The sequence below is a fragment of the Impatiens glandulifera genome, chromosome 1 (genome assembly GCF_907164915.1).
Source record: "Impatiens glandulifera chromosome 1, dImpGla2.1, whole genome shotgun sequence".
NCBI classification, from domain to species: domain Eukaryota; kingdom Viridiplantae; phylum Streptophyta; class Magnoliopsida; order Ericales; family Balsaminaceae; genus Impatiens; species Impatiens glandulifera.
In genome coordinates this window covers 125,358,087-125,368,981 of record NC_061862.1, presented here as the reverse complement: position 1 = coordinate 125,368,981, position 10,895 = coordinate 125,358,087, and the positions used below count along the sequence as shown (strand labels likewise).

At 30.4% G+C, this 10,895-nt stretch overlaps 1 long non-coding RNA gene across 1 annotated transcript; it reads left to right on the top strand.

Annotated features, from left to right (window-relative positions):
* Positions 1 to 2,848: 2,848 nt before the first annotated feature.
* On the top strand, positions 2,849 to 3,612 carry LOC124925504. Its single transcript, XR_007098313.1, has 3 exons — positions 2,849 to 2,870; positions 3,115 to 3,213; positions 3,321 to 3,612. It is a non-coding gene; the product is annotated as an uncharacterized LOC124925504 (long non-coding RNA).
* Positions 3,613 to 10,895: the final 7,283 nt, after the last annotated feature.

The window sequence follows — 10,895 nt, the reverse complement described above, 5'->3', positions numbered from 1 at the left end:
GGTTTCAAGAAATCTCAACTTAAATATCAAATCAAAAACATATTTAAATTCGAACTCGATTCAAAAACCGAAAATAAAATTCAAATTTGATTGGATATTCAATTTACACTAAATATTGAGTCAATGCTAAAATAAGTTAGCATACGGAAATAGAGGTTCTAATTAGTCTACCATTAAATCTAAGAAGGTCTCAGTTAATGAATGTTTGGAAATCATGAAGTAAATTTGTGGGTTTTGAAATATGATGAGAAAATTGTAATATTATCGATATATCAAAAATATCGTATTGCAAAATATTAAAAATATTAACTTTTTAATATTTTAAAAAAAATGTAAGATATAGTAAAAATTCTAAAATTATTGGTAATATAAAATTTTCAAAATTTCGAAATTTTGGTTATATTTATAAATTATTTGAAATTCACGTAGGCATTAAATTTTAGCAATATCAAACATTATTAACGAATTAAACTTAAATTTATTTTAAAACATAATTTTTGAAATCAATTCAAAATATAATTATATTTTAATATTATTTAATATATATAATTCTTAGGCATTTTTATCAACTTATTAATGAGTCTCTTTTATTTAGGTAAAATATGGCTGAAAATGAATAGAAAAGTTCAGTCAACGCTCGACTCGAACTCGGTCAAGCTCAAGTTCGAGCATGCTCGAGCTCGTTTTGTTATATAATCGAGTCAAGTTGGAGTAGTTATATAACTCACTCGAGTACACGTATTGATATAACGATCGAGCTCGATTATATAACGAGTCGAGCTCGAGCATGTTCGAATTTGACCGAGTTCGAGTCGAGCATTGACCGAGCTACTCTATTCATTTTTAGCCTTAGTTTTGAAGTTGCGTCACGTTTGAGGGCTTTAAGCCAAAATCGACTTGAGAAATTTTGTAGAGCACTCTTCTAACTTTTTTAAAACATCCAAGATCATCCAAATCCATCTAGAATTGAGGTCTGGACAAAATGAATTTTCTTATAGTTGAGAGTTACGAAATTAAGAACATTTTAATGAGTTTATTCAAATTTAACGAAATTAAGAACATTTTGTCAAATAGTAGTATTATACCCAAAATTAATGATTTTTCGAACCGATCAATCTGAAGGTATCGGTTTCATCCAAATTTTGAGTATTTACAAAAATTGGCATTTGGACCAAGTTTAAAAGGGCAACATGGGTTAGTTTCAAAATGGTTTTCATGTTTTTCCAGTAACCAAGTTTGATCATCATACTAGACCGAACATATTTATTTTAATTGTTGGAGTGTAAAAAGGAGTGTTTACAATAATCTAAAACTTACTCTCACCCACTTGTCTCGCCATACGATCATGAGATGCTTTTGGGAGGATTCCAACTTCATTCGCCATCTCAATTTGTAACGTTGCAGAATAAGATATTTTCCTATATGATCTAAGGACTTTTGAGATAATGATCATGCTCTCTCATAAATTATATCACACATAAGAATCATCATTTTATCTTGGCAATCAAACCGTGTTTTAGCGCGTTTGTTTTTTCACATAAATATCATAGACATTTATTTTTCCTTTTCCTTGCGCACTACAACATAACATTCTATCCAACATTTTACCTTATTTATTAAAATGACATTTTGAATTTTCTTATACCAAATCTAACCATTTCTCGCATATGTTAAATAAATTTGATAGTCATCTTTTCAACTTTCAAATTCCTGACCTATACATGGTAGTAAGTCTTCTGTTATAGGTGCAACAATTTTCTTCAAATGTTTATAAAATTAATAAAATAATATAGTCAAATGCAACTCAACAATGCTAAAATATTATAAAAAATAATTTAAAATAATATAATTTTAATCTCCATATTCTAACACTCATCAATAACTTCCACGTCGTCATCCCGATAGTCTTCATTTGTTTCAAAATTCAACCGATCGGCGACAACTCGTAAATTCACCCTCAATTTGGAAAGAATACAAAATTTTAATTAATTTTTCAAATTGGCCTATAAAAGACACAATTGTGAATCTAACCATTATTAGCCCGTTTTTACTCTAAATAATCTAAAATAGTGCCGAGTATGATCAGATGGTGTTGGTAGAGGTATATTTTAATTTCTTTTTCTAACCACGTTATTCAGAGATAGATAAAGTGTTTTCTAGTCTTTTAGGTCGTAAAAGAATAAAATCTATAATCATAGGTGGACAAAAAACTAATCGACGAAGACGATGTTGAGGTGTTCCTTGCCATTGTGGGCGGGTTTTAAATTCCGGGTAAACGGGTCAGGGTTTTCTGTTATGAAAATGGGTTAAAGTATAAATACTTTTCTTTTAGTATTTTTCTCATAACATAGTAAGGTTGAGAGAGAGTGAACAAATCTAGGGTTTTTTACTTTTCTTCTTATTCTTTGGCTGATCCAAAGAGAAAGATTGAGAGAGTTTTTGATTGTGGAGTATTTCACTCATTCTTAGTGTAATCACTTCTCTCATTTGAGAGCTCGTCGTGTTTGATTTCTAAAAAGATCCGTAGTTTTCCCCCATTGAAATTAGATTTGACACGCTTTGCTGTTGCAAAACCCAACAAACAAATGTTGAAGAAAACACCTTAGCCTTTCAGGTTGAGAAAGTAGAAACGTAAAGAAAATGATTTTGTAGACGAAGATAACGATGGTTGAGATTTTTCAAAACCCTAACTTGGAGCTTCGCTTCTAGTGTAAATGTATTCTTTTGTTCAAGGAATTTTGTGGAATTATTTTAGATGGAGATAAAGAGAGAGGGTAGAGCAACAATAATCTTTTTATTTTTATAAAATAAGCTTATTAAATGTCCTCGTTTAAAACAACCTAGATTTAGGAGATGTTCAATTTTTGCAGGTCTACTTGCTTATATATCAACTTCCAATCTACCTACCAAATTTGCAAGGCAAGTAGGATGTATGATGAATCAATTGTTAAGTTAGTCAAAAGAAATGATTGATTAAACTCTATTTTGGATCAGATTCTTCTATATAAGCTAGGATGATTTAGTTAAATGTGTTAATAATTGGGTTGATAAGTTAGGTTTTTGTAGTGCACATTTAATTTCTCTAGTTTCTCTTACTGTTTGTTCTTTTTACAGGAAGCACTGTAGAGATTGGGTTTTTATTCAAGTGAAGAAGATGTAGAATAATACTCAAACTTCTCAAGTGGGACAGAACTTGCAGTTAAAACTTGGCAAGTATGTTTTGGATTTCCTTACCATGTGGAGGATAAATATATATTATCGATATCAAGAACTAAAACTTTTTGCTGGCTTATTGTTCTCAATACAAATTTGGCTTGTAGGCTTCAGTTGGTATCCCTGAAGAGGGAATTATGACTTCTAAGCTTCAAGAGAGACTATTTGCACCACAACAAGTAGAAACAGATCTAAAAATGAATAATTTAATCCCTTGAAGAAGGTTTGTGCAGTTGTTCTTCTAGATAGTAAATGTTTCCTGTCAATGTCCCCTTTCTACACTAATATTGCTATCTATCTGATTCTGAAGCCATTTGACTTGTTCCGATTTCCAAACTGTAGCCAATCTCATCTGGCTTGTCCCGCCTATTCATATACTGGAACACTCCCAAAAGTGAGTTAAGGTTATTCCCACTAAAATATGTTTATCATGATGCTGTCTTTAAGTGTTTTCTTGAGCTTCTCACTAATAATTAATTTCTTTGAGTTAGCGTCCTCACTAGTAGATAAATATTCTAATTACAAAAGTTTCTCTTCATTCTTGAGTTCTATCGATTGCTTGTTTATCTTAGGTTATTTGTTTATTTCCAAATAATTTTTCATCACATCACATATAATTCAACAATTAAATCACTCATTTTATCAATTAAAAATTTAAAATAACAAAATACTAAATAATATAAACATATAATGAATAGATTTTTCAAAAAGCTCACACAAACAACATTAGCTAGTCAAGGTGAAACATTTTAGCTTGACCTTATCATGTGTTAGAACCTCATTACAAAACCTTGTCATTTGATGACTCCATAAATATGTGCCACTAGGTAGTAACAAAGAAAGGAATTTGTAATGGATACACTCTTGGTTCTGTAACATAATATTTACTTTTCTTAGGTTCTATAGTCAAGGATTATCCTCTATTACAGCCTCCACAACAACTATGATGATGGAAGAAATTTAATAATCAAAACAAAATAAATGAAAGAAAGATTTTACATGGATAGAGATAACTAACCCATTTAGAACTAGTTTTTTTCCAGAAAATTTGGAGTTGTATCTCAATCCTAATTAGAAATGCCAAATTTCTAGCTATATTGAATTTTCTTCTTTACTTGGCAAAGAAAGGTAGTTGTACTAGAACATGATCTCAAGTTTTGAGAAGCACATACTTCTGTTTGGTAAAAGAAGTGTAGTGAATCACAAGTTTAATTTTAGGCTGGCTGGAAAACAAAATTTGAGTAGAATGGGATCAAATATAAAAAATGGGCAATAAAACCTGCCTCCATTTGAAAACACTTTATATTTATGTTTCTCTTTAGATACAGATACCCTTTAAAACTAAACTAAGTATATTCTTTAATATCTTTGTACCCAAAATAACCAACATTTCAATAACTTACATCAAACAGGATTATTTTGAAATAACCTACTAGTTATTTAAAATACTCAGGATTAAACAAACAAGGTCCATATAATTTACCAAACAATAACTTAGATAATCTATTAGTGAATCTGGATCACTTTGAAAACTATTAAAAGAATCACAATGATCTAATTTTTCCTCTTAACTTGTTACTTTCTAATATTTCTTATTGCATCATGACAAGTTTCCTACTCAAATTGTCAAATTTCATTATTATTTTTTAGAGTTCCTTTGGTTTGATTTCTTAATTATTTTATGCAAATACAGTTTTTTCAGTGTGTACTCTGTATTGACATTGTAGTGAAGCCTCTTCTTCCAGCAATGTCGTACTATGATTCTCGTAACCTATGCTTCTTCACCCGAATCTTCACTCAATTCTTCGGTAACCTTCTTTCTCTCTTTCTCTGTTCTGGCTAGTTTTTACAATTAAACCTGAACTAGATTAGATTAGCGATAGTGATTTACTGACACTAGGTTTGAAGACCCCTTTTTTAGTAATTTTCTGACACTAGGTTTGGCTGTGAGCCTGTGACTAACCTTCTTGTTGGGCTTGTATGGCTGTCTATCTAACCTAAAACAATATCAATGTGAGCCGTCAATTATAAAAATTGAATTCTCTCAACTGATCTAGGTCATTTAGGATCTCATTTTTGTAAAACTTTGAATGATATGTTTCAGGTTTATCCCGAAGGTATGGTTTGCCAAATGATAAGTAATCATTTTCCTCTTCTTGTTGTTTCAGAGCTATTATGGTATGTCTTCTATTTTTTTTTTTAATTTACTGTGTTATTTTTCCAACTCAAAAAATTGATCCAATGAGTTATTATGGTGGCCTTGGAGTGTTTTTTTTTTTTTTTTGTAGAAATGAGCTTATTGATAGTTTGATATAGATAAAGTTTCAAAGTATGTATGTTTACTTTTATGAATTTTGGGGTTTTATATAACTCTTAGGGACTAAAGGTACTATAATTTTCCTTGGTTGGACATAAAACATAGACAAGACTAGACTAGATAGTTATTTTCCAATTTGATCTTGAAGAAGGGAAGGTGAAACATTTTAAGGATGCTATTGAGAGTAGCTTTTGGTTTGAATTCTTAATAGGTAAGTTGTATTCTAGACTTTACAGGCTTCTCCTTCTCTATTAATCAATATCATGAAGCTGAAAAGAGCTAAGCAAACAGAAAATTAACGAAACAAGAGGTTGACTTGGTTTTCTTCTCCATTACACTAATGGGAGAGGATCTAAAAATATCAACTATCTTTCAATTCTAAGCCAAGTAGGTGCATTCATCCATTTTTTTTCTTTGAAGTAAACTCACTTTGATTCACAGAAACACAGGAACACAAACTCTTACCTTTCTACATAATTCCAAATTAGAGTTGATCTTTATGTGTCAATTCTTGTTTTTATTTCATACAGTTTTGATTCGATCGTTTAACATGATTTTACAGTAGAAGATATTCATGTTCTAGGTTCATACTCATAGGATTTGTGTATATGTCTGATACAAGATTTATACAGGGGTCATGTTATAATTAGTTCATTATGGTGAATGGATTAGATTGTCACATTAGGTGGTAAGACTAAGATATTCGTCGTTCATACATTGAAGGGAGAATTTGAGGATAAGTTGAGTTTAAGTCTAAAAAAAGAAGTGAGAGGTACCAATTTTGTTTCAAAATTCATATTCGACTCTAGTGACCATCTCCTTCAACAAACATGTTGGTCACAAACCGAACGAACATGACCTTGCCTAATATATTATTCTTTGCGTCTTGAACAAATATGAAACAATTATCTTTGTCACGGAGTAATGACAAAATCTTCTTTTTCTTGGAGTAATGGTTGGTTATATCTTTTATGGAGTTTATTTTAGTATAAAAATTTGTCTTTTGTTTTAATTAATTTTTAAATCATTTGAATTATTAAAAGTTTGTAATATATTAGTTAATGTTGATTTTATGAAATAATATTGTTAAGAGTATTTATGTTTCTATAATAATAATAATAATTATTATTATTAATTAAAATCAATAATGAGTAGAAAATGATTCTAAATGTCTTTCTTAATGATGAGTTAAATAAAAAAAATTAAGAAATTGTAAAAGAAAAATTAAAAAATATATAAAAAACAATTTTTTTAAAAATTAAAAAGACTTTTGGCGATGCTTAAATCAAATTTACCGGCGCTTAAATAAGCTCCGTTGAAACTTGCGCCGACCCTGCTTCTGGCGATGCTTAGATAAGGGTCGGTAATATTTTTAGCGACGCTTTTAAGGGTGACAGAAGTTATTTTAAGCGTCGCTGAATGTCTTTTTTGTCGTAGTGGAACAACCTATCCAGTCCTGTAATGTCTAGCCAATAATGATTTTATTTGTAATGTCTAGCCAATAATGATTTTATTTTCGTTTGTATGTTTCTTATGGTGTGCCCATTTTTAAGACGATTTTGTGTAGACATATGTAGATTGCATATGAAACATTTTTTATTTATAAGAAATTACTTCTTATTTAATTCAATTGGGAATTACATAAATAATTAATTAGTTGGAAGCGAGGTTTACAAAATAAAATCTACAAAATCAATACAAATAATTAATGATCTAGATATTAAATTATATGAACAATTTACAAAATTAAAATTGTCAATAAAAAAAATCAAATAATCTTATTGTTTACAACTTGTTAATGGTCACTTCATTGACGAACTCATTTAAGTGCTTAAATGATGAGTGTTCAAGTAGAGTAAGTCGATCAAACTAATAAAACAGTGTCGAATTTTTTTTACCAAATATTATAAACGACAGCTGAAATTATCTTTAGTCGAGAATTGGTAAGTAACGTCAGAAAATATTGTCAAATATTAATTAATCATTTATATATATGGCCAAAATAGTAAAAAAGAACACGTATAAATTATGGGATGATACATTTAAGAGGGTCTACATATGAAAGATCAAATCAAATAACTCATTATTTTGAAAATATGAAAAATAAATTGTGATCCGATAATTTCTTCTATTTTACTTCTAAGAAGGGACAAAGACACGGACTCTAAAAATGATCGAGTATGAACAACAAACAATCCGCCGACGGTTTGAAGTATTATTCGGATCACAAAAGTGATAGAATGTTTATCATTATCCTAATCATGAATATAGACTATAATTATAACGCAGCGGAAGCGTATCTAAAGATGATCCCATTGTAGATCCGGATTGATCTGTTCTTGAAAGGAACGACTAGGTCTTCCAAGACTAAGTATTATCCGTTCTTCTCTGATATTGACGGGGGAAATCAAATGACAAGAAAACGGAGGAGAGTTGAGAGAGAGAAGGCGTGAGAGTTATTCTTTGAATCTCCCTCTCCTGTTTCTTAAATAATACTGGTCTCAGGGACCTAACCCTAGTTGAAGCCCATATATTGTTAAAGCCCACAATATAAGAAGGCCCACCATATTATTAATACTTGTTTTTGTCACGTCACCAAATAAACAAATACTAAACGGGTATCTACAATTATTCATTTCATAATCATTAAGCCCATCACTTTAATATAATAATATGTTCTACATATATATTTAAATTCAAAATCCAAAGAAGAAATGTCTTTCTAATTTTTTAAAAACTTTTTTAGAATCAGAAAATGGAAGAAATTAAATGGTTTTTTAGATTAGTTTTTGGCACAAATATAGATATTTGTGCTTTTTAATTTTGTTTCTTGGATATAAAGATTACATAACTAAGCTAGTTTTGTCTTCACCAAGTTATCTTATTAATATTGTTTATATATAAATTTGTAAATAAAAAAAATACTTAGTGATTACTATTAATATTTAATTAAATATAAAATTTATGTAAACAATAATAATAAACAAATGACATTCAAAAGAGGTATGATGAAAAATTAATTATATAAGTTTATTTATTTAACCTAAACCAATCAATTATAATATGCATTGTTTAAGTAAGTGACAAATATCTTTAATAAAAAACAAAATCATAATTTTCTTTACATCTCTTTATCTATCCTAAATTAGAGTTTAATTAAAAAAATTGAAATAAATATTTCATCTTCCCTCTTCTTCTCCAAAGTTTTTTTTTATAAATCTAACGGTTAAGAATGAAGAAAATGTAATACTTCGACAATTCAAAATAAATATTGAAAAGTATTTGTTTGTCATTTAAAAATTAATTTGAAGATTTTGTACATCTCTACTGAAAATTTTTCGTCCCAATCAAAGCGGGAAATTGACATATAATAAAAATCTTAGTTACATGGATCACATTTGTTTAAAAAAATATTATTTATTATTATTATGATTATGATTTTAAGTTAACAATCAATCATTCTCATATAGGGGCTACACAAATGAGTAAATGAGTAAATCAGAGCTCAAGTCAGCTTGAGATCGAGCTCGACTCGACTAATTACCTACAAGCTCGAGAGAAATTTGACGAAATGGCCCTGATAATGGGTGTAATTCCAAAAATGGACTACGCCTGATAAACCTTCCAAAAAAGGACTTTTCGCCCTGCAAAATATCCGTATTGTCCCTCTCGCACCCACTTATCTCTCATTAACGCGAATTACCACTATCGCATTTTCATCTAAAACGTGTTTATGAACTCACGCGTTTTAGATGAAACGCGATAGTGGTAAATTGCGTATTCTCATTAACGTGAATTATCACTATTGCGTTTTCATCTAAAACGCGTTTATGAACTCACGCGTTTTAGATGAAACGTGATAGTGGTAAATTGTGTATTTTCATTAACGCGATTTCTACTATCGCGTTTCATCTAAAACGTGTTTATGAACTCACGCGTTTTAGATGAAACACGATAGTGATAAATCGTGTCTTTCATCGTATATAAACTTAATTGCCTTAATTTAAAAAAAAAACTTTTCATTCACGACTTTTGACTCTCTCTACACAATCCACGACGACTCTACTCTCAAACCCACGAACCTTATTCCTTCCTCCCTCCCACTCCCTTTGACACGACCACGACCACGACCTCTCTGTTTGAAGACCCACGACTCTTCGTTCTCAAATGAGTATGTTTATTTTATGTTATTTGATTTGATGATTTCTTAGTTAGTGATTATGAACACTAGGTTGGTTATAGTATATCTATGTTATATTTTTAGTTATTGATTCGATAACTCCTAAATGTGAATGAATACTATGTTATATGAACAAAGACAGACGTGACTCATGCGTATTTTCCTCACTCACACGTATTGTTTCTCATTCATGTGTAATACTCACTAAGGACGAGTTTGCTACTAAGTTTCATGGAAATACAATGTGCCAAGAATTACCCACAAGTTTGCTTCAATGGACCTATTGAATAGGGGGATCATATCCATTAGATCAATTGCAACAAACTTCTGGGAAAGTTGTTGTATTGGATTTCCATGAAACTCTAGCAGCAAACTCCTCCTCGGTTATAGTTCACGCCATCTTCAAAAAGAAACAACCAAAGTAAGTAAAAATCGTAAGTGAAGCAACAACAAAACATTACATTACGCGTATATTTATTGTTGAACTATTTTCAATTGCAGCTCAAGTAATTCTTTACTTTGATGGAGAGTGGAAAATTACTGATGGTGTTACTCATTTTGTTCCAAAGTCAAACAGATGTTTGAATGTTCCTCGAAATTTTACATATGCCCAATTAGTTGATATAATTTATTCTGTTACTAATATTGATAAATCTAGATATGATTTATTGCTTCAAACCAAGTATAATACTCTAGGCATGGATGTCAAAATTTTCTTATATAACTATTATCAAACAAGATGTGATGTGGACTTCTTTTTACATGAAGCAATGTTAGTCCACAATCGCACTCCACTGTGTGTACCTTTAATAGAGAATTCACTACCTAGAAACCCAACAAACCCAACTCAAGAAAGTGTAGTGGTTCTAGAAATTGTTGATCTTGACGTATTCCCGATGTTTCAGCAGTAGGAGGTTGTCTTTGAAACTCAAAATGACATTGAAGAAGAACCATGTTTGCGTCTAAATGAGGGGGTTGATGATTGAGTTCTTATTACCCAACCAAGTAGTGTTTGGGTTGTTAGTACCAATCCAAGCAGTGATTGGGTTTCTAGTACCAATCTGTTTCCTAGGACCTGACCAAGCTGCAATGATTGGGTTACTAGTAACATACCAAGTAGTGAAAATCCGATATTTGAGGCATTAACTTACAAAATCGAAGTCAGTTCGTTGTTTGAGAATAAAA